We start from the raw sequence: 24,571 nt of genomic DNA, 5'->3' as shown, positions 1-24,571 counted from the left end.
ACTGTACAACCTGGAAATACCCTGATCAAAAGGGAGTGAGATGTGTGCCTCCATTCAGGAGAGGTGATGGCCGGGGAGCTGGAAACCTAGCGTGGGTGTCCTTGCTCAACCATAGAGGGAGAATACAGACCCTGAACTAATGAGTAATCAGCAGGAGTAAGGGTTCTTCACAACTGGGACAATGGGGTCTGATTCTTCCATCCTTGCTCACACTGAGTAGTAGCTTACTATGAGAGTAGTCCCAATGATTTCAGTATAAACCACTTATGGAATAAGATACTTCTCAATCTGAGTCAAAGTATCAAAAGCAGACCCAACATGAAAAAAAAAACCAATAGAAAATAGAAATGTGCAAGAATATTCTTAATAACTATGTTCATATTAAGCCCTCTATTTAAATAAAAATAATTAAACAAAAACATCCTAAGACTGTGGGCAAGTACAATTATTCTATGTTGAATTAAGAATCACCACTTTCCCCCGCATCTCCCATAGTTGCTAGGGAAATCTTGTCCATGGTGCTCTCTCACTACTACAAGTTCAAAACATTTTTTTTCATTGTGTGCCTGCCTTTCAGTCAAGCAAAAAAACCTACCAACATTAGCTAATGTTTTAAAATAACCTATACTGAATAATCTTATTTTAGAAAGAAAATGCAAAATGTTATAGGATCAACCTACAGTAGTTATGTGCATGTGTCTATATTAAATATATAAACACACATAAATAAAAATACTCTTAAGTGACAAATCTGAGGAATTGTCCCAGATTGAGGTGTCAATGGAGGAGGTTTAAAACAAATTGATAAATTAAACAGTAATAAGTTATCATGACCAGATAGTATTCACCCAAGAGTTCTGAAAGAATCAAATATGAAATTGTAGAACTACTAATGTGGTATATAAACTATCACTTAAATCAGCCTCTGTACTAGAGACTAGAGAGTAGCTAAATGCAACACAGATTTTTTTAAAAAGCTTCAGAGGTGATTCTGCTTACATGTTGGTAAGAATAACTTCAGTACCAGGCAAATTGATTGAAACTATAGTAAAGAACAAAATTATCAGACACATAGATGAACACAATATGCTAAGGAAGGGCCAACATGGCTTTTGTAAATGGAAATCATGCCTCAGCAATCTATTAGGATTCTTTGAGGGTGTCAACAAGCATGTGCACAAAGGTGATCCTACTGATACAGTTCACTTGGTTGTTCAGAAAGCCTTTGCCAAGGTCCCTCACCAAAGGCTCTTAAGCAAACTAAGCAGTCATGGGATAAAAGGGAAAGTCCTCACTTGCATCAGTAACAGGTTAAAAGATAGGAAACATAGTTTAGGAAACAGTGGTCAGTTTTCACAATGGAGAAAGGGGTAAATAGTGGTATCCCCCAAAGACATGTACTGGGACCAGTACTGTTCAACATATTCATAAATGATCTGGAAAAGGGGATGAACAGTGAGGGAGCAAATTTTGCAGATAATACAAATGACACTTAAGCCTAAGCAGACTGTGAACAATTACAAAGGGAACTCACTACACTAGGTGACTGGGCAATAAAATGGCAAATTAAATTCAATGTTGGTAAGTGCAAACTAATGCACATTGTAAAAAAATAATCCCAACTATACATACAAAATAATGGGATCTTAATTAGATGTTACCACATAAGAAAGAGATCTTGGAGTCATATTGGATAGTTCTCTGAAAACATCTGTTTAATGTGCAGCAGCAGTCAAAAAAGCTGAATCATTAGGAAAGGAATAGATAATAAAAGAGGAAATATCATAATACCACTATATAAATCTATGGTATGCCCACAACTTCAATACGATGTGCAGTTCTGGTTGCCCCATGTCAAAATAGATATATTAGAATTTGGAAAGATACACAGAAGGACAACAAAAATAATTAGGGGAATGGAATAGCTTCCATACGAGGAGAGATTAGAATGACTGGGACTGTATAGTCTGGAAAAGAGATGACTAAGGGAGTGGGGGATGCAGGGGTAAGATATGATAGAGGCCTATAAACTCATGAATGGTATTGAGAAAGTGTTATTTACCCCTTCACATAACACAAGAACCAGGTGTCACCCTATGAAATTAACAGGCAGCTAGTTTAAAGCAAACGAAAGGAAGTACTTCTTCACAAAATGCACGGTCAACCCGTGGAACTCATTGTTATAAGATGTTGTGAAAGAAAAAAGTATAACTAGGTTCAAAAAAGAATTAGATAAGTAGATGGAGGACAGACTTCTAGCCATGATGGTCAAGGATGCAACTCCTCAGTTTCCTTAAATCTTCAATTGCCAGAAGATGGGACTGGAGGTCAGGGGATGGATCTCTGACCATTGCCCTGTTCTGTTCATTCTCTCTGAAGCATCTGGCACTGGCCTCTATCAGGGACAGGATATGGGCTAGATGGACCATTGGTCTGACCCAGTATGGTCATTCTTATGTTCTTATTTACCATTATGCTATATCATGATCTGATGATACAAAACAGTTGTAAAACCAGTTTACCATTCAGAATGGGGAAAAAAAGCTGGATCATACCTGAGTATGGCCAAATATATGTGCATATACATCTACAAAGAAACAAAGCTTCACACACACTCAAATATTTTTATAATATTGAAACACTGTATATATGTATGATGTTTAAATGCACAAGAGACATGGGGTGAAACCCTGGCCCCATTGAAGTTAATTGCAAAACTTCCATTAACTTCAGTTTCATGGCATGGTCCCTGTCCCAGGGAGATTACAGTTGAAGATCTAAATCCTGATCACATTTAACTTAGCTGGAAATAGTAGAGAGCAGAGATATCTGCCTTATTAGTAAGTATAACAGCATCCTATTATTAGGGCATGATTGCTCAACATAGCCTGGGAGGAGCACAGGGTAGAATGTACCTTATTGCTGCTCCAAGAAAAAGAAGCAATATGTTCCCTCTGTAGTGGCTGCTGTTGGCTGAAGCAGATTTACAGAGCCCTGGAGGCCTGGCATGAGAAAGCTGACAGACTGCATGCACTTGTAGTGATGGTACACCAACATGCAGGTAGCTGTCTGCCCAACCTAGCCTTTCAAGGGCAATATAGCAATCCACAGTTCATTTTGATTGAGAGGGTAAAGGATAAAAGATTCCCTATAGCCTCTTCCCCCATTGGTGCTCTTGCAAAGAGCAAGCTTTTCCCCTAAGAAAGAGTAGAAAAATGTAGAAGACTGGTTAACAATACAACAAGGAAGATGAAGTGAGAACATACCACATTAAGGTCAAACTCTGAGAGCCTTTATAAAAGTATGTTTTAAAGGAGGAAATTTAAGGTAAAGAATGAAGGTGGCTTGGTGGACAAGAGTTGAGAATAGGGACCGTTTGAAAATTCCCCATCAATGACCCTTTTTTTTTTTATAGAATATTGAGTTAGATTACAAGTTTTTCTGCAAAACTTTCTGGAAAAAACAAACAAATAATTTGTAAATGCTGCCATGGTGCCTCATCGGAATTATAGTTTGGTTGTCTCAGGTTCCAATTTTCCTCTAAGGGATGGGATCCCTAGTGACATTACCTCTCCCATGTTTCACCATGGCCAAGGACTTACATAGGTGAGAAGTTTTTCGCAGGAGTGGGTGGGTGAGATTCTGTGGCTTGCGTTGTGCAGGAGGTCGGACTAGATGATCATAATGGTCCCTTCTGAGCTTAGTATCTATGAATCTATGGCTCCCATAATGCTCCCTCCCCTTTCCAAGACAGACTGTGGTAGATCATGGGATATTTAGTTTGACCGGGAAGCACAGCCCATAAGAGAATGAGGGACTCAAATTTCAACTCCAAGGAGGCACTGCAGCAGCATTTCAATATCGATTTCTTGTTATTTTCTGACAAAAAAATTTTAGTATTCAAATTTCTGCTGGAAAAAACCTGGGAAGCTGCACTGAATGAAGGGATTAGCAGGAAAGGATATTCAGACTGCAGAATGGAAGGAGATATTATGAGTGATCCGACAGTTATACAATATTTAAAAGTATCATTGAATAATTTTGCATTGTTAGGCCCAAAGGGAGTGGAATTAATTAAGTACACCATGCCCTCTTCTGGTAGCTGGCCAATAGAGAAAAGGAGCCTATTACTACCACTGCCATTTAAAAGAGTTGTCCTGGTAGATGTCTATCCTTTTGGAGCTGAAAGTCCCAGGTTCAATCCTCACTCAATATCCATGCTGCGGACCATTACATGAGTAATTAGGAAAGAAGTTTAGGAGGAGCATAGAAAGGTGAGAGGGAACAGGAGAAGAGAAAAGCATAGATTTAGCTAGGACAAAACTGAGAAGAGCTTTGCAGGTTAAGAGAGTTGCCTAAATTTAACATATTAATATACAGGAAGCAACTGAAGATATGTGAAAAAGGAGGAAAAACTCATCAAAAATAAAATTTTAGCAACAAGATTTGGTACAGACAGGTGTAGGGAAAGGTCAGACACAGAAAACCCAGAAAAGTTGAGGTTAATGGTAATGATGGTAAAGATAACTAGGTATGGACTAGTGTTTTATGCTTAGGAATAAGGAGGAAAAGATTAGCCTTGTACATATAATTTTAAAAAGTGATAATGCTGAAAATACAGCATGTGATTTATATTAAACTATTTATTGGTTATTGAAAAAGCTTTAGAACATATTCCCACCTTTTTTCCAGTCTATCAAAGCTGAACCCAAGACAAGAGCTGAGCACATAATTGATTTTTTTACTTTAGTGGCTCACCCAATAAACCAAAAATGGATTGTTTCCAACTGACACAGTTCCTCCCCCCCCCCCGCAGTTTCTCACTAAAATGGATAACCTAAAAAAATTAGTTCTGGATGATGTAATATGTCCTTTTGACAACAAACTGTGTCAATTAAAAATGGTTCATTTACAAAGTGTTGAAACCGTTCTGACTTTTTGGAGAAAAAAAAGTTTCCTCAATTTTAGTAAGCCCAAAACTATTTGCCAAATTCAAACTGAATATTCAGTATCACATTTTCACAACTATGGGGATCAGGTTTTATCACTGAGCACCTGAAGTGTGCCAGGCACTTTGCAGATACACAAAGAAAAGATGAAGGGCCTGATTCTCCACCCTGCAGATCAGAGGAGTTACATTGACATAAAACCAGTGGTGTGGAGTGCAGAAAAGGACAGTGGTCTCTGCCTTGAAAACATTTCAATCTAAGACTATGTCTACACTGCAATGAAAAACCCATGGCTGACTCATGACAACTGATTCAGGCATATGGGCTTGGATTAAAGGGCTGTTTAATTTCAGTGTAGCTGTTCAGACTTGGGCTGGAGCCCGGGTTCAAGGACCCTGTGAGGTTGGAGGGTCATAAAGCTTGGGCTGCAGCCCTAGTCCTGAATGTCTATGCTGCAATTAAACAGCCACGGGTGTCTAACTGTGATGTAGACGTACCCTAAGAGACTGATCTAAAGCCCATTGAAGTCAATGAGTATTAGATCATGATGTCAGTGACAAATGATTCAATGAATAAGTGATAAAACAAGTGGGTGGAGGAGAGGGAAGATAAACGGCAAACACAGCAAGAAAATTGTAGTTCAGATCTATGGCAGAGGGCTGGCAGAGCATCACCTCGGACCTAGCGGCTGCTTCCTCATCCCAAAACTCATTTTATGCCAGCTCCCACAGGGTTTAGTGCAACATGGGGGCCAGGATCTGGTCCTAAATGGTTATTCAACAAAGACATTTGTCCAGCAGTTCAGCACGATTGATGAACTAATGCTAGCAACAGAGTTATGACAAGTTATGATTAATTTTTGCAACTGGGGAAGAAGTGTTTCCATTCCAAATATTTTCAGGGGGAACAATTTGCAGTTGTTATCCATTTGTGTAACAGAAGAAAGGAAGGTACATTCAGAACATACACAGTGATGGTATGTGTAGTCGTGCTAGGAAATGTAGTATAAAGTTGCAGAAGGGAACTCTGCCATACACATTTAGTAACCTGAAATGCCAAAAGTGAGGCAGGACTAGGGCCATAGATCATATTCTTTCAAGTTTCCCTCTTGGACTTCAGACATAATGAAAAAACAAATCTTTTAAAGCTTTGCTTGTGTTCCTAACCTAGGATATCTCCACTACGATACTCAGGGTCCTGGCTGACTTTAAGGGGCTTTGGGGGGGGAAAATGTTTTTTTTTGTTTGCTTGGGCTTTTTTGTTTGCTTGTGTTGTTGTTGTTGCTTTGTATTTACTACTGTTCTTAAGAAAAAACATTTTTCTGCCTCTCTGAAGTTTGTGAGAATTGCTAAGACTTGCAGTATAACGTTTGGCTCCCTGATATATATGTATGTGTCTAAGCTAATATTTGTGTGCATTTTAACTTCATTCCAAAGTGACTATGTAAAGGACACACTCAAAGGATACATTTAATTCCTTCTCTCATCACCAAATTTAGAAAATCAATCATTTCTCTTTATTCGTACTTTGTTGGCTGGCTGTCTAACATACTAATGAGAGATGTTTTGTATAAACTGAAAAAGTTTTCTACCTGTATATCCAATCCTATCCCACTTATCACCTCTTTGTTGATTCAGAGCTCCATTCCACACTGCTGTCAGCACATTTGCTCAGCCCTTGATAGAATTTAGCTTGAGTTATATAGGCTGGATATGGACTCCTTAGATTTATTTTTAAGAAGTCTCATGAAAAAAAAGTAGAGGTTGTGTCAATAGATCCTTCAAGAGCATATTCAGTTGCCCTGACACTTATCACAAATGAGGATATTTGCAATGATGCCACCCTATAGAGTAAAAGTTTTTCTAAACTGTGGAAATGACAGCAATGTGTAATCCTTAAACAGCTGGTGTTATGTCACAACTAAAAAAAATCATTCAAAACACAGGACTTGGTGGTGATATGGGACTTCAAGTACCCAGACATAAGGTGGAAAAATAATACAGCAAGGCACAGATTATCCAAAAAATTCTTGGAATACATTGGAAACACTGCTTTTTTATTACAGAAAGTGGAGAAAATAACTAGGGAAGATGCTATCCTAGATTTGATTCCAACAAACAGGGATGGACTAGTTGAGAATTTGAAGGTGGAAGGCAGCTTGGTTTATTATGAAATGATAGAGTTCATCATTCTAAGGATTAGTAGGAGGGAAAACAGCAGAGTAAGGACAAAGGTCTTCAAGAAGACAGACTTTAGAAAACTCAGAAAATTGGTAGGTAAGAGCCTGGGGGAAACAAATCTAAGGGGGGGAAGTGTTTAGAAAAGTTGGCAGTTTTTTAAAAAGACATTATTAAGGGCACAAGAGCAAACTATCCCAAGGTGTAGGAAAGATAGGAAGCATGGTAAGAGATCATGCTGGCTTACCCAGAAGATCTTCAACAACCTGAAACTAAAAAGAGAGTAATACAAAAAGTGGAAACTAGGTCAAATTACAAAGGATGAATATAAACAAATAACACAAGTATGTAGGGACAAAATTAGAAAGACTGAGGCACAGAACAAGATTAAAATAGCTAGGGACATAAAAAGTAAAAAGAAAAAAATTACAAATACATGAAGTTTCATCATTGTTGACTATCCCTCTATATGAGGATGATGTCTGTCAGGGGGGAAAGTCATTGATGAGACTTAAGGTGGCTGAGGAGTCCAATTTGTGTTCTACAGTTTTTTCCACATATGTGATTGGTGGTTGATTGGAGAAAGCACAACTGCTGGCCGGGATGCTGTATCCTTTCCCTCCTCTTCTACAATTTCTCAGCCTCTTGAGCAAGCCAATTCTCTTCAAAATGGGCTGAGGCTTGATTTATGATGCGACAGCATTGCACTCTATTGCCAGCCAGCTCTTCCCAATTTGTGGGGTCAATGCTTCACTTCTTAATATATACTTTCGGAGTGTTCTGGTAGCATTTCCTCTGTCCCCTGCAGGTCCTCTTACCATAACTAAACTGAGAAAAGGAGGACTTACTTCAGAAGATGAGTATCAACCATCCATACACAATGGTCAGTCCAACAAAGTTGGTGTTTCAAACTCTCCTCCTCAACACTGGTGATATTAGCTGCACAGACAACACTGGCATTGGTATGACAACCTTCCCATCTGATACAGAGAATCTTCCTAAGTTGGTACCACTCCAGATGTTTAAGATGGTTTTTGGTATGTCACCCATGTCTCACACCCATAAAGAAGAGTGGGAATAGCTATTCCATTGTACACCAGCATCTTAGTTTCCATCCTCAGATTTCTGTCAATAAACACAGGACAAAACAACTTTCTGAAGAATGTGCTGGCACAACGGATCCTATGTTTGATCTCCACATCAAGAGTGGCTCTCTGGGAGAGGTGGCTACCATGGTAAAGAAAATGCTGAACATTTTTCAGGGGTTCATAAAGAACAAGAGGAAGACTGAGGACATGGTAGGCCCATTAGCCAATGAGGAAAGAAAGGTGGTAACAGAAAATGCAGCAATGGTTGAAGTGTTAAATGCCTTTTTTTGTTTCAGTTTTCACCTTAAAGTTAGCAATGATTAGATGACAACATAGTGAACATCAGCATAAATGGGTTAAGATCACTGCTGCATTTTCTGTTCTTGTCTTTCTCTCCTCATTCTGGGATATATCAGCAGTATTGTTTTAAACAAGACATGAGAAATAATCCTTTCACTTTACTTCACACTGATAAGGCCTCAACTGGAGTATTGTGTCCAGTTCTGTGTGCCACATTTCAGGAAAGATGTGGACAAATTGGAGGAAGTCCAGAGGAGAGCAACAAAAAATTATTAAAGGTCTAGAAAACATGACTATGAAGAAAGATTGAAAAAAATGGGTTTGTTTAATTTGGAGAAGAGAAGACTGAGGGGGGACAAGATAACAGTTTTCAATTATATAAAAGGTTGTTACAAGGAGAAGGGTGAACATTTTCTCTCCTTAACTTCTCAGTGTAGGACAAGAAGCAATGGGATTAAATTGCAGCAAGGGAAGTTTAGGCTGGACATTACAAAAAACTTCCTAACTGTCAGGGTGGTTAAGCACTGGAACAAATTGCCTATGGAGGTTGTGGAATCTCTGTCACTGGTCTAATTATTATTTAGTCCTACCATGAATGCCGTGGACTGGACTCAGTGATGTATAGAGTTGCTTCCTGTCCTACACTTCTATGATTCTATGATTTGAGGTTAAAATAGGAAAAGAACAAGTTAAGAATTACTTAGAAAAGTTAGATGTTTTCAAGTCAGCAGGGCCTGATGAAATGCATCCAAGAATAATTAAGTGGTTTAAGGCGTCTTTGATCCATTATCAATTATCTTTGAGAAATAATGGAGGATGGGAGAGATTCCAGAGGACTGGAAAAGGGCAAATATAGTACTGTTATGGACTACAAACTTTTTATAAATATTTTGTATGAATCCTACATGAGCCTCAGTTTCCCCAATATGCTGCATTGTCTCCTGGGGGAGCGGGGGCAAAGGGCTGTTTACTCTCAGGCAGGCTACTATGGAGGTATGACTGATACCCAGCTGTCTGGGGCCTGGCCCACTGTCACTGGAGAGTCCCTGAAGACAATGTCAAAGCCAAACAGGACATTTTCTACCTAGCAACTAATTATCCTGGGTGGCCCACCCTGCTGCCCAAGTGGAACTGAGCCAGGAACATGAACAAAGAGGACATAGAGGGACAGAGCAGGAGTCAAGGGGAAACACCGCTTGGCTGGTGCTCTGGGTAACCAGAATGGCCCATGCTGTAACTTTCTTTTCTCTATGCTAGCCAAGAACTTTCTATGCTTTGTTCCAGTTGACTAATAAACCCTTTTGTTTTGATGACACTCTGAATGTCCCTGAAGATGCTTTTGGAGGTACATTGATCCTTAAGATTGTACAAGTCTCCTTCAGGGGTCTGCCTCAGTGGGACATGCTGAACAGAGTTCATGGTGTGAAGCAGAAATGCTGAATGATCAGTGGTCCAGCCTAAGAAGGCAATGAAGCCATGGGACTTATCCTGAAGGAAGAGTGAGATCCCCTGGGGGTCTGGCTCATGGAAGGGGTCCACCCAGAGACAGTTCCAAGGCTGGGGTCATAGCATTGATCCTGTGAATCCATGACAAGTACCTATCCATAAGAGGGGAATAAGGATTATATACTAGTAAGCTTAATTTTGGAACCCAGCAAAATAATGGAGCACATAATCAATAAATTTATAAGCACCTAGAAGACAAGGGGATAAACAACAATCAACATGGATTTGTCAAGAACAAATCATATTGACTCAACCTAATATCCTTCTTTGACAGGGTAACAAGTCTTGTGTAAGGGCAAAAAGCAGTAGATGTCATATATTTCAACTTTAGTAAGGTTTTTGGTACAGTCTCATATGACCTTCTCATAAATAAACTAGAGAAATACAGCCTAGATGAACCTACTATAAGATGGGTGCAAAACTGGTTGGAAAAGCATACTCAGAGTAGTTATTGATGGTTCACAATTAATCTGGAAGGGTATATCAAGTAGGGTCCTGCAGGGAGCTGTCCTGTGTCTGGTTCTATTAATATTGTTATAAATTATTTGGATAATGACATGGAGTATACACTTATAAAGTTTGCAGATTATACCAAAGTAGGGAGGGGTTGCAAGTGCTTTGGAGAATTAGATAGGATTCAAAATGATCTTGACAAACTGGAGAAATGGTCTGAAATAAATAGGATGAAATTCAATACAGATAAATGCAAAGTACTCCACTTAGGAAGGAATAATCAATTGGACAAATACAAAATAGGAAATGACTGCATAGGAAGGAGTACTTCAGAAAAAGATCTGGGGGTTATAGTGGATCACAAACTAAGTATGAGTCAACCATGTAATATTGCAAAAAATGCAAACAAGTGTACATCATTATGGGAAGTATTAGCAGGAGTTTTATTAGCAAGACAAGAAGTAATTATTCCACTCTACTCAGCACTGATAAGGCCTCAGTTGGAGTATTATATCGAGTTCTGGGCACCACATTTTGGGAAAGATGTGGACAAATTGGAGAAAGTCCACAGGAGAGCATCAAAATGATTAAAAGTCTAAAACCACGACCTATGAGGAAAGACTGAAACAATTGAGTTTGTTTATTCTGGAAAAGAGAAAGAGAAGAGGGGACATAACAGTCTCTGAGTACATAAAAAGTTGTTATAAAGAGGAGGGTGATAAATTGCTCTCCTTAACCATTGAGGAGAGGACAGGAACTAATGAGCTTAAATTGCAGCAAGGGAAATTTAGATTTGACATTAGGAAAAACTACTTAACTATCAGGAAAAACCTAGGTAAGCAAAAGTCAAAGGAAGGACTTTGTCTAGAAATAGCTCCTGCTTAAAGCCAGTTGCAGAACATGAAATGTTAAACTGGCCTCTAAATGTTAGATACTGAAAAGCACTGAAAAATTACCTAAAGAGGTTGTAGAATCTCTGTCTTTGGAGGTTTTTAAGAACAGGTTAGACAAACAACTCCCTGGGATGGTCTGAATATATTAAGTCCTGGCTCAGAGCAAGGGACTGGACTAAATCAGTGGTTCTCAAAGCCGGTCTGCCGCTTGTTCAGGGAAAACCCCTGGCGGGCCGAACTGGTTTGTTTACCTGCCACATCTGCAGGTTCAGCCGATTGTGGCTCCCACTGGCCACAGTTCACCGCTCCAGGCCAATGAGGACGGAGGGAAGTGTTGTGGGCCAAGGGATGTGCTGGCTGCCCTTCCCGCAGCCCCCATTGGCCTGGAGCGGCAAACCGCGGCCCATGGGAGCCGCGATCGGCTGAACCTTCAGACACGGTAGGTAAACAAACCAGTCTGGCCCGCCAGGGGTTTTCCCTGAACAAGCGGCAGACCGGCTTTGAGAACCCTGGACTAGATGCCCTACTGAGATCCCTTCAAGTCCTACATTTATCTGAGTCTATGATTCAAGTAAATTTGGGCCATCAGACTTCCTTCTTGGATTGTTCAAATTGGATTTTTCAATAATGTAGTTTTTTTATGAGGTATAAATGAGGTGAATCGACAAGACAAGAACATAAAGGATTTCCCCATGCATTTAGTTGTCAATAACTCACTATATTTAAGTAGTCTATCATATCAGTTGCATAGCTAGCATCATTTCTTTGAAAAACTTGGCACAAAAATGTACATAGAAAAAGAACTAGTAGCATTAAAAAGACTTCATATTTTTCTGAATACTAAGAAGAAGCAAAAGTTAGTAATATTTTTAGAATGCAAATGGAAGGATATCAATTCTTCATAACTCAAATAAAGGGTTTGGTAAAATAATTTTTTTCAGTAGGCTGCACATGACAGTTTTGGTTCTAAAGACATCTGTTCACATAACAGCACATGCAGTGGACTGCATCAAGCTCCATTGCAAGTGTTGGATGGAGTTCGTTTTATTTAAAGTTAAATTAAGAAAAAAAACCCTAAAAACATGGGGTGATATCCTGACTTCATTGAAATCAATGGCAAGCTCTTATTGACTTCTGTGGAGCCAGGATTTCATTTCTGGAGTCTGATAATATATTTGATCAATCTCCCTTTCAGGTTTCAGAGGGGTAACCGTGTTAGTCTCTATCAGCAAAAACAACGAGGAGTACTTGTGGCACCTTAGAGACTAACAAATTTATTTGGGCATAAGCTTTCATGGGTTAAATCCCACTTCATCAGATGCATGGAGTGGAAAACACAGTAGGAAGATATATATACACAGAGTATATATAGTTAGTCTCTCAGGTGCCACAAGTACTCCTCATTTTTCCCTTTCAGGTGTCTTTCTGGTATTTTTAGAAGTACTTTCAGTCTTTCATTTCAATAGCAAAAACAAAAATTCCTGAAACCTGATGATGGCAAAGAGCTCACAACAGCACTTTATAATAACCAAGAGAGAGAGAGAGAGAGAGAGAGAGAGAGAAAACCCTTTGAATACTTAAAATTTGTGACAAGACACCACCTTATCCTCTTTCAAAGCCTTCTAAAGACATTTTCATGTGCCTAGAGAACACTAACAAGTGCTCGACAATAGCAAGGCAAATAGTGAGCTGAGACTGCTGTTAATAAGCCTCAGTACAGCAGGCCATCTCTATATAGCAAAACGCTTAAGCACATACTTGACTATGTTCCACTGACTCCATTAGTATGTCAGTAGTTAAAGTCAAGCTTGTCCTTAAATCCATCCTTATTTAGCAAATCAATTAAGCATGTACTTTAATGCCTTGATGGATTGGGTAATTAAGTTTAAGTGTGTGCTTAAGTCTGTCTGTGTTCAGAAAAATAATTGGACATGTATTTAAAGTCAAACGGACTTAAGCTCATGCTTTGCTGAATTGGGTTCATAATGCAGAAAGTGCTCTCATACCACCCCACGGGACTACTTTATCCAACTGTTGAGTCTTATAATTCTCAGCTGTGAGCTCTCTGGAGTAGGGAATCTCTCTTTTTATTTTTTATAAGAAAGCATATGACTATTGGGCCCTGATCCTCATTGGCACCACTAGTAGCTACTATAATGCAAATCCATAATAAAAAATAAAACAACGACTAACAAGGTATTCATTGTTTACAATGTCCCAAATGTGTAAAATTTCGCTGCCTAAATTGGAAGCGTCAATTCAGTTTAGTTTTCTGTTCTCTTAAACTGTTGCTCTACCGTCCTGATGTACCTTTTAAGCTTCTGGAGAGTTGAGATTTGTTCTGCAAACTTTCCCTCTGCTGGGATATAAGTGATTGCTGATGCCCAGATTGTAGCCATTTCACAAATAAATCAATGTGTATGAGAAACTACATCTTCAACTGGGAAATTTTTTATTGTTTTCCATCTAAAAATGTAGAGAAAGGAAAAAATAAGCAGCTTTACTTGTTCACCAGTAACTAAAGTCAATTTTTAATTGTCTTCACACCAATGGTTTTGTTCTCCGCAAAATACAAACTGAATTCAAAACCTGGAATCAGAAAAATCCTCCTGAAAATATTTCTCTGTTTTCTGAATATGTTACAGAATATGTGCTTCCAGAAGGTCTTGAATTTAGAATCTGTCCTAGAAGTCCAACAAAACCAACTACAGTCTCCCAGTCAAAAATATGCAGATATTGGTTAACAACTTGCTGCCAGCTATCCACTCAGGTAAAGGATGCTCTGAATGAATTATTGATACATTGCAGATTCAGTTCTATGATTGCAGTCATTTTCAGGATTAAATATTCTCATAATCTAAAAATGAAAGACAAGTGGAAGCTTATAATCTCTCTTCCCACAATCAGAAATTCCACATGATGGTATTCACTGTTGGAATTGAGCCGAAAGAGGCTCCACATGGCCCCTACGCTGGGCTAAATTCTAGGAGCTAGGGAATGCGGGCAATCGGCATCCCTCAACCCCAGCTGGCCAATGGGTTCTAGATATTCCCATGGGAGGAGCAACCTATTGTTCCTTGACAAGTTCCTTATTAGTGGAACTGTCTTCTTTTCTCCACTGCCCCCATCAATTTCCCACACTGTTGATTCGGATGAGGGAGGGCACATTTCTCCTTTTTATGAATTAAATGTATTTCCTCTATTATGTTTGCTTCCAATGCTCTTCTATCTGACAGTTCCCTTCCATTTAAACTGCATCTTTAAAGTATTGAGAGCATTAAAATAGAAGGAATCCCTGGAGAATATGGGCTTGTCTTCACTTTAAATGCTATAGTGGCACACCTGCACCACTGTAACGTTTCAGCGTAGACACTACCTATGCCGACAGGAGGGATTCTCCTGTCAACATCGTAAACCACCTCCCTGAGAGAATTTTTCCATCTATCAAGCACTTCCTGCAGAGGGACATAGGTCAGCTTAACTACACCAGTCAGGGTGGTGGATTTCTCACGTAATATGCTAACCTGATTTTCTAGTGTAGACGAGGCCTTGGAGTCACACCTAAAACAGTTTGTGTTAGCTCAAGGCTATTTGCCTGCTCTTTTCAGGGAAAACTATGCCATGCCTATGAAAAAAAAATACATTTTGTGGTGCTTGTAGCAGCTTGAGCACTCACTGCCGTGGTGCCGCCTGCTGATTGTCTGGTAATTAGCTCTTTTCCAGTCTCAGAGCACCTCCTGCTGGCCGGTGTCTCTCCTGCCTCAGGCCCTGTGTCCTTCCTGGACCCCAGTGCCCTTTTCCCTTGGGGTTCTCCTCCACCGCAGTCCCCCATACTCAGTCTCCCCTCCCAGGGGAACCGCAACCCTCTAAGTCCACCTTGCATTAGTGGCTACTGCCAGTCATCATCTAGCTCCCTTTCTCTGGGGCAGACTGCAGTCTGTAATGGCCACTCATCACTGGCAAGGGGTTTGGACCAACTGCCTCTGCCTATCCCCAGGCTGCACCTCTGTAGCCCCAGTACTTCGTTGGGCCTTTAACAAGGCCTCAACCTGAGGAGTTGCCAGGCTGGAGCTCCCCAGCTCCTCTTGCCCTTCCCCAGCACTGTTCCACTCCCAGGCTGCTAAGCCTGTCTCACTGCTAGGCTTCCAGGCAGCTAAGCCCTTCTCAGGGCTGAAGTGAGTCTGTCTTTTGCCTTTTCGCCCTGCAACTCTTTTATAGGGCCCAGCTGGCCCTGACTGGCTGCCTCCCAGCCTTTTCCTATTGGCCCTCAGCCTCTGTCCTCTTCCAGAACTGGCTTTTAACCCTTGCTCTCTGGGAGTGGGGCAGCTGCCCCACAACAGTCCTATTTACGGGGGGAAAAACACCACAACAACAACATGGTTAAGGGATAATTTTTCATTAGGTAGCTTAATAATGCCCATCGACTTTAATTGGGATTTGCATGTCTTAACACCTTTCCCTGTGCTCTGAACAACTCCTCCAGGCCTTTTTCTGTGGTAATTCATATTACAGGCTCTCAGGAGAAAGACCTTTATGAAAGTAGGGCTTCATAAAATTAGTTTTGGATTGATTGGTTCATTTCAGCAGGCATAATCCCTGTCTTCTTTTACTCCTTGTCCCATCAATTGTGGCGGGGGATCAATGGCTCTTGTTCTTAGTCTCCAAACAGACTTGTCAAGTGTATCTTTCAAGCTGATTCCAACCCTCTTCATGTCCTTCTTCAGTATCTCAAACCATCTTTTTCTAGGCCTTCTTCCTAGCTCTTTACTCTCTAGCCAGCATATCCCATATCTCATTGTCTCTCATGACTCAGTCATCCCAGTCGCTACTCCCTCCGTTTTTCCATGATGATATTTTCTTCTTGTCTAAAGATAGTATATAGAATGAATATTTGGGGTGGCTTATATCTTCATATTTAGCAACAGAGTGGGAGGAATCTTGAAATCCATTCCCAATAATGCACTAATAATGAGAAGGATTAGTCGAGGCTGCACCAACATAAAGAATTGGGGATTCTATTTCCAAATCATGTCAGCTAAGAGCGGAATTGTAACACTCACTTCAGCAGTAGTCTTTTAAAAATGTATTAAACACCCAAAAGAGGTTGACAGAAAAGGTCATGAACAAGTGTAATTAATCAGAGCCAGTAGCAGCAAAATATATTGGGTAATAGAAAATACTTCCATAAATTAGGAAAGTGTTCTGTGCAACAAATACAAATATTTAAGGCTTTGTCTATATTGTACATTAGTGAGGACTATGGGGTGAGAACGGCAGCATGCACCAGCATGCCGCATGGCAACTCTCCCATGTGGACATTGCTGGTGCAAACAAAAATGTTCTTATTTCTCAAATATATAATTCTCTTCAAACAGGACTATGCTAATAAAACCAGGTACCTTTTAGTTTGTGTTAACAGTGGCTACTTGGGGCGCTTACAGTGCAACACTCTGGTGCATGCTGCAATTCATGTTCTGTAGTCCCAGCTGTGAGACAATATGGAGAAGCCCAAAGTCAGAAAGGAGGAAATAGAGAAACAGGCAAGGAAAGACTATTCATTATTGCTCATGGTCTTCTCTAAAACTAAGCTATGAAAAATGGGATGGCAACAGGGAGATGTAAGCCAGTGTCTGTGGATTGCCTTGTGGAGATGTAAGTCAGTGTCTGTGGACAGGATGGACCTCCAGCAAAGTTTGTCAGTGGACACACACTTCTTTCCTGACTCAATCAGGTTCATTGGCTCCAATCATACCAGGTGTGATAGCTTGATACACTGTCTTTGGTCCTACCAGCAGCCTCAAAACAGTAAGCAAAAGAAATGGCAGGAAAAATAGTGAATCAAAGGACTTTCAAGCACTCACTAGTCCTGTGGAGCCCAATAAGGAGATTTTGAAGAGGAACAGGAAAGCCACGGATTAATGCACAGAAGTAAAGGTAGGATTGTTAAGAGCAGGGTTAATTGAGAAAAAATAAATAAAAATCAAGCTCTTTGTGGACCTGTGATAGAAAAGTAAAGGCAAGTTCCTTCTATCTATCTTCATAGTTACTTCTGGGCCTACCTGGCCTCCCCCACTCTGATATCTGAATGCCTCACACACACACACTAATCAATTTATCTTCAAACTCCTCCTCTCTCTCCCCCTCAAAGGTTTCCACATTTTATAGATGAGAATCTGAGACAGATGGCACAAGGGAAGTCTGTGGCAAAGTCAGACTAGAACCCTCTTCTCCAGAATCCCAGTCCAGTGCTTTAATCACAAAACCAGCCTCCCCACCCATTCCCTGCTCCCTGCTGTTTGTAGAAAGACGGAGTTGTTGTCTACATAAACAATTGTCAACCTTCAAATCTATATGGCATAAACACTTACCAGAAAGTTATATATCCCAGCATTATTCCCAAACCCCTCAGTTCAGATGGAATTAATAATTACAAATATCAAAGCACCTTCAATTAACTATGGCACTTGTCCAACTGTTTTCTCCCAAAAATTATAGCCAGCTGTAAAACTGACTCATTTTATGACCCTGGGACAAATCACTTAACTTGTCTACTTCTTTCTTTATTCACCTTACAAGATGTAATACTTTCATGAGTGAGGAGAAGTTTCATTTATATTGGGGAAACATTGTTAGACCCTCAGGTGAAAATGCAAGGGGATAAAAATCACTTTTTAAAATAAAAAAATGATTTTATTGAAATCATTTTTTTTTCATTTACATTAAGTACAAATTTATTTTTTAAGAAAATAAGACTAAACCTAAAATTTAAAATTGACAAACTATGTTGAGACCTAAACTTACTATAATCTTCTATAATTATGTAAATTAAATACAAAAATATTAAACAGTATATGCCTGCTGCCTACTTTAAAGACAATCAAACCACTAATCTAATGGAATTCACTGGCTAAACACCTGGAACCAGAGTTTATTGAAAACAAGTGCTAAATCAGCTTTTGACAGCAGTAGCCTCTTCCACAGGTGCAGAGAGAATATTTTCTTCATTTCATTCTATTCACCTAGTTCAGTTCAGTGTTTAGTTCATTCAAAGTTGAGTTTAAAAAAAGAACTGATTGGTTGTTCAAAAAAACCACAAACAAACCGGAAATCTTGTTTTTTCTCATGTAGTCTAAGAATAAAAAAATGGGTGAGATACACTAGTTTTAAAATCTCAAAAGACAGGATGCTCAGAAGTAAATAAGTTCAGTTCATTAACTACACATAACACTTCCTTTGTTTAATAAATCAATTAGTTTGATCAGAACATGATTTGCATTTGAAAGTATCTTAATAGTTTATTTTTTAAATGCTGTTTTGGGGCATTTTAATTGAATTTAAATTTCTATCCAAATAGCGTTTGACAAAATTCACATGTAGAAATTAATCATTTAGTACATAAGAAATGCATCATTCACTATTTAATATGTAAAAATTAATAATCTGAATAAATGTAAGAAATTATTTTAGTAAATCTTGAATCCTAAATAAATGTATAAAGTGCATCCTTCTGACTAGCTTAAAGAAGAACTAAATTTAGTGTAAAGGCTATATTTAGCAGCAAACCAACATGTTTTAATGGTTACCAACTAATGATAATCCACCTTTCTTTAGAAAAATAACTAAAAATTACAAAAGCAAAACATTCTGAAAATCAATTGTGTAAATCAAGGTTTCCTGCTTGTTGATTTAAATTATGATTAAAATAAGTGATTTCAATCACTTTGATTTAAATTAATCCACCCTAGTGACATGAGTGCAAATTATTTGTTTCTTGGTTTGGGGGAAAATGCTTTGAGGTCTGGAGGCATTTAGTTTTGCTCTCTACTTAAAATCATCTGTTCCTTATATTGCATACATATTCTCCTGCACAGAACTAGTTCCACTAAACAGGGATTGGAAGGGCTGTGATGTTTGAGGAAACAAAGGAAAACAAATCTTCATGGATATCCACTTCACTGGCAGATTCATTACTAGACAAATTAACATCCAGCAGTCTTGCTGTGTGGAATAATCAATTTTCTTCCTCATGAAATTGTTCAGCATCCACAAACTTAGAGCTTTATAGCTGCTGGAGCTGGATCAATTAGTCAATGGTGTGCAAGTTGCAAAATGCTTGCTCATTCTTCTATCTACTGTCATGCCCCAATTTATTTTAACACCTAAAGTGTTAAACAGTAAGGAGACAAAGTGCCCCTGCTATCTCCAGCAGAGATAGACTACACTGGATCCGATACTTAACACTTGCCTGAGCGGACTGTTTTCTGAATCTAACACCAAGCACCTGGTTATCTCAGTTAGAATAAAAGTGTGCCACAGGAAAATTCATGCACACAATTAATTGTGTGATTACCTTCACCCAGGGAAGAGCTGGAACACAGCCTGCCTGTGAAGGAGCATTGTGTTGAACAAGCTATGGCAAAACTGGGAAGCAAGGGGGAAAAAACACACAGAGTCTCTGATTCAGGAAAGCACTTAAGCACATGCTTAATATCCAGTGGGGATTTAGGCCCATGCTTAAGTGATGTCCTGAGTAAGGAGGCTTTCCAGAATTGAGGCTAAACAGAACAAGAAGACCTAACTGACAGCCACCACAGTGTCATCTCTGGCAAAGAGCAAGTACCATGAAGCAACTGGTAAGGAGATGTGCTGCTCATGCATGACTAGATATGGTTAACCTGCAGTCCCAAAAATGATCTTGGTGAGGAACTGTGGATTGACTACTAGGAAAAGAGCCACTTCCTATGACATAGGAAATGACACACAGGAAACAGACGGTGCGAAATGTCTTTGCTAAAGAAGTATCTGGTACACGTAGACAGGTGACTTTAGAAAGAACAATAGAAGAAGTCTGACACAGGGCAGAGGCATGAACCACCACAGGCATTCATATGTGACTGAAGCAGTGCTCTGTGTACAGTTGCAAAGCAAAATGGAAGTGCACAAAGGAAAGAATACACATACAAGGCCACATCATATTTTCTCTGGATGTCTCCTAGGCAGTAGCGGCGCATGGACACTTGCTAACAGGTGGTGCTATCTGTTTATCAATTTTACTTTCATTATAGTTCTCAGTGTATTATGCCTCTCACAAACAGAGAAAGCACAAATCCAGAACACCCCTGAATGTTTGGTAGAGATTGAATTCAAATTCCTGGTTCCAAATCCATCCCTATGCTTTTGCTGTGGGTCAGCTCCAAAAGCAGACAGAGCCTAAACTTAATACGGATGAAAATGTCAGCTCCTCAGTTCGCCTCTGCTTTGAAGATAAAAAGAAATGAACTTTGATGTAAGCATATACTAAATGTTTTGACTTTCAGGGCATGGCTACGCTTGCAGATGTAGAGCGCTTTGAGTTAAACCAGCCTTCATGGAGCGCAATAGGGAAAGTGCTGCAATCTGTCCACACTGACACCTGCAAGTGCACTGGTGTGGCCACTTTAGCAGCTCTTGCAACAGCCACAGAGAGCAGTGCATTGTGGTAGCTATCCGAGCATGTAAGTGGCTGCAACATGATTTTCAAATGGGGGAGGGGTGGAGTGTGACAGGGAGTATGTTGTGTGTATGTAGGGGGGAGAAAGTGGGTTTTGGGGGGCTGAGAGCATGTCAGCATGCTGTCTTGTAAATTCAGACAGCAGCAGACTGCCCCTCCCCCTGCCTCTCTCTCTCTCTCTCTCTCTCTCTCACACACACACACAGCATTCCACACTAATGGTTGCTTTATCTCAGAGCAGATAAGCAGCCGGCTGTCAGAAACGGAGCTTTCAAAGAGCATACCTGCATTCCTGCAGCGATTCCAAAACAATGACAAGAGTGGCCACTTAACTTAAGGCGATTATGGGACATTTCCGGAGGCTGATCAGAGAGTAGTAATGCAACACCTTGTTCACACTGGCGCCCAGGCGTTTCAGCTAAGACACACCAAGTGTTAATCTTCTAGCTAAGGTGGAGTACTAGGAGTGCTCTAGCCGTGGAGTGAGAGCATTCTACGTGCCTTGCCAGTGTGGAAGGGTAGTGAGCTAGGGCGCCCGGGGCTGCTTTAATGCACTCTAACTCGCAAGTGTAGCCTCATATTTCATATTTATACACATTCTTCACCTTTACTGCTTTCAAACTAGAAATAGAAATAAACCATTCTAGGGGGAAAAGTCATTTCAATTACTGTGGGGAATAGCATGGTGATAACATAGACAAGATTTATGCTAAAATTCCAAAGTTGCCAATACTGATGATTGTATCATAAGTCTCACCATTTTTGGCTTTAAAACTCCAACACTGCTAGATTAATTTGATTGGGAGTATCTTAGACTTTTAGAGGGTCTTAAATTCAGAAATATGTTCAATTTGTCTGTAAACTTGTTTTTAAGCTGAACTTAATAAAGTTTAGAACTAGAGCAGGGTGAAGTTTTTCATCCAAAACTTTTTATTTATTTTTTTGGGGCAAAAAATAAATAAATGCAGATTTGGCAAATCCAAAATGTTTTATGAATGTGTGTCAGTCTCCTGAATTGTTCAGATAGAAAAAAACTGACTAAAATTAAGAAAAAAAATAATAAAAAAAACCTTTAGTTCTGATATTTTCAACATGAAACTTTTTAATTTCAGTTCAAATGACTTTTCCTTCCAAAGTTTCCTTCAAATTTATTTCTTGAAAAATGCTCAAAATCAAAATTACTTTATTAAAAATGAAACTTTTTTTAAAAAAATTACCAGCAGGCAAAAAAAAAAAAAAGCCTGCTGTCCACAATCTGTACTTAACATAAAGTTTGTCTAGAACTGACTGACATACACTAAGCTGGACCCATCCCAGTGCAAGTTTCATGAAAGAATACATTTACTAAAATCACTGCAACAATTTAAGACAAAACCTTCATTCTAGAATGGATGTAAGCCACCTTAAAACAAGAAGTTGGTTTCAGAGGACCAATGCAAGTGTTCTCACTTATATATCTTTCTCCTGCAGCACTCAAATCACATTTTGTCTGTGTTTTGTAAAGTGCTGTGTACACACACAAAAATAACCTATATTTACATATTAAATATACATACAACCAGAAAAGCTGATCATGTGGAGCCCATCACCTTTACTGACTCCCTATTCTCTAACTAGCCACCAAAATATGACCCTGAACATTCACCTATAAAGCTGTGGCATAGGTAGGAATGGAAATTTATGGTTAATGGGCAATGACCAAAGGTCTTGTGTCACAGCAAATCTTTTATATTATATTACACAGTATATTTGAGTGCTAGGGGGTAGGACTGTAGGAGAACAGGTGGGTGCAGAGTAGGGATTTGAGTGCAGCGAGCCTGAGGGTTGGGCTAGCCTTTGGAAAGGGACAATCTATGCAGCCTCACAAGCAGGTACAGGTTCAGATGAGGTTAAGAGGCCAGTCATTGCCCGTGCGGGGGCCCAGCTCTCACTGAAGTTTACAAGATCCAGGAGAAGTTTATGGCACTGGGTGCAAGCAACAGCAGGGCTGGCCAGGCTGATCATCTCCACTTCACTCTCTGCTGGCCATGGCATTCCACAGACAGGCCAAGAGCCATCTGCACTTTAGCCAGGAGTTCCCGGTGCACAACCACACAGACATCAGTTTCTGCATTCATATAGGCTCAGGTTTGGGTGGGCCTGCACACTAATTGGATAGGCTGTGGACCACCCATGGCTATGTCCTTCTTTAAAGATATATGTGCTTGAGTTTAGGCTTTTTGATGGCTTTTTAAAGAGAGACAAGAAATTTTAGATATATTGAGCATCCAAATACCTTTTATATGACATATGTCTCTATATATAATATTAGAACTGTGGATGCGAAAAGGATTACATAAAAAGATGAGCAAAATCTATTTCAACAGCCGAAAGGTGGAACTTCTGGTTCAGCGGGTCACTGGGTTCTACCTCTTGCTCCATAACATTCAAACATTGAAAAGGGAATAATAAGAGACAGACGATTTACAACAAGTAGTGTACCTGCTTATCACTGTGTTTCAAGACATAGTATGAAAGACATAAAATAATTCAGATATAAATAGGCAGCAAGATTATTACGCTTGGAAACTGAATGATCTCCTTTCTGCTCTACACATCATTAAGCTCCAACCAATATATACAGATTTCCAATGACTGATGTCTAAATCATCAGCATCTTCTTGGGTTATTAGGTGCATAAATGCTTTGAGTGGTAGATTCAGCTTCCACATCTTACCCCTCTCAAGGATTCACTCAACTAATTTTTTCAACTTTGTGAGTGGTACCTGTACCTAGGGCAGCAGAGGCACCACAAACACTGATTAGGGGCAGTATGTCTTGGAAGGCAGCATTGATTATAAAGATTTGAGTTTATATGATTGTTTATATTTATAATGTTAATATTGATTTAACATTTGTGAAATATGTTTTTATTCCAGCCTGACCCATTGATCATGTGTAATATTTTCAAAAGTACCTATGTCCTAGGGAAATTTTTACTCCACATCTTGTTTCGTTGTTTGTTCGTATTGTGGTATTAGGAGTATAAAAATGAACGAGGCAAATTCATGTCTTAAAATCCAAGGATTCTTCAACAAAGCACTCACTCCCCAGCCAACTTTGTCACACAAAACACCTCTTTTATCTTCCTCTTTCCATTCCACACAGCCTCTCTCACATCTCACCCACCTGCAACCCAGGTAGAGGTAGAATGGAAATTCACTGCAATTTAAATTATCGCTTACTTGAAAATTGGGAAAGGTGATTTTCCCTTCAAGCCTAGAGGTGAGAGAGGAGACTATCCCTGCACTGAGAAGAGTAAATTCACATTCTCATAATTTTCTGACATTTTCATATTTTAATTCAGATAATCTGTATTAAACAATTTGCTTTTTTGGATCATTTTGTTTCCCTCCTCCCATCCTCTCCTTCCCCATTTACCATGTATTGGAAACTAGAGCTGCACAGAGGACAGACATTCCATTTTGTGAAGCATTTCAAAATTTTCAAATTTGTTTTTGTTCCAACTCAGAAAAAATCCAAACATTTCTAAGTTGATCATGAAGGAAGATTTTAAAACATTTTTCATTTCATGTCAATCAGAAGATTTTATTTTCAAAAAGTCAAAATATTTTGATTTCAACTCTATGTTGTACTATAGAACACATTTTAAAAATATATTATGAAGAGCTTTGAACATTGAAGCATTGAAACATTTCATTTAGAAACTGGCAAA

The sequence above is a fragment of the Dermochelys coriacea genome, chromosome 2, assembly GCF_009764565.3.
Source record: "Dermochelys coriacea isolate rDerCor1 chromosome 2, rDerCor1.pri.v4, whole genome shotgun sequence".
In the NCBI taxonomy this organism is placed as follows: Eukaryota; Metazoa; Chordata; order Testudines; family Dermochelyidae; genus Dermochelys; species Dermochelys coriacea.
This window is presented reverse-complemented; position numbering follows the sequence as displayed.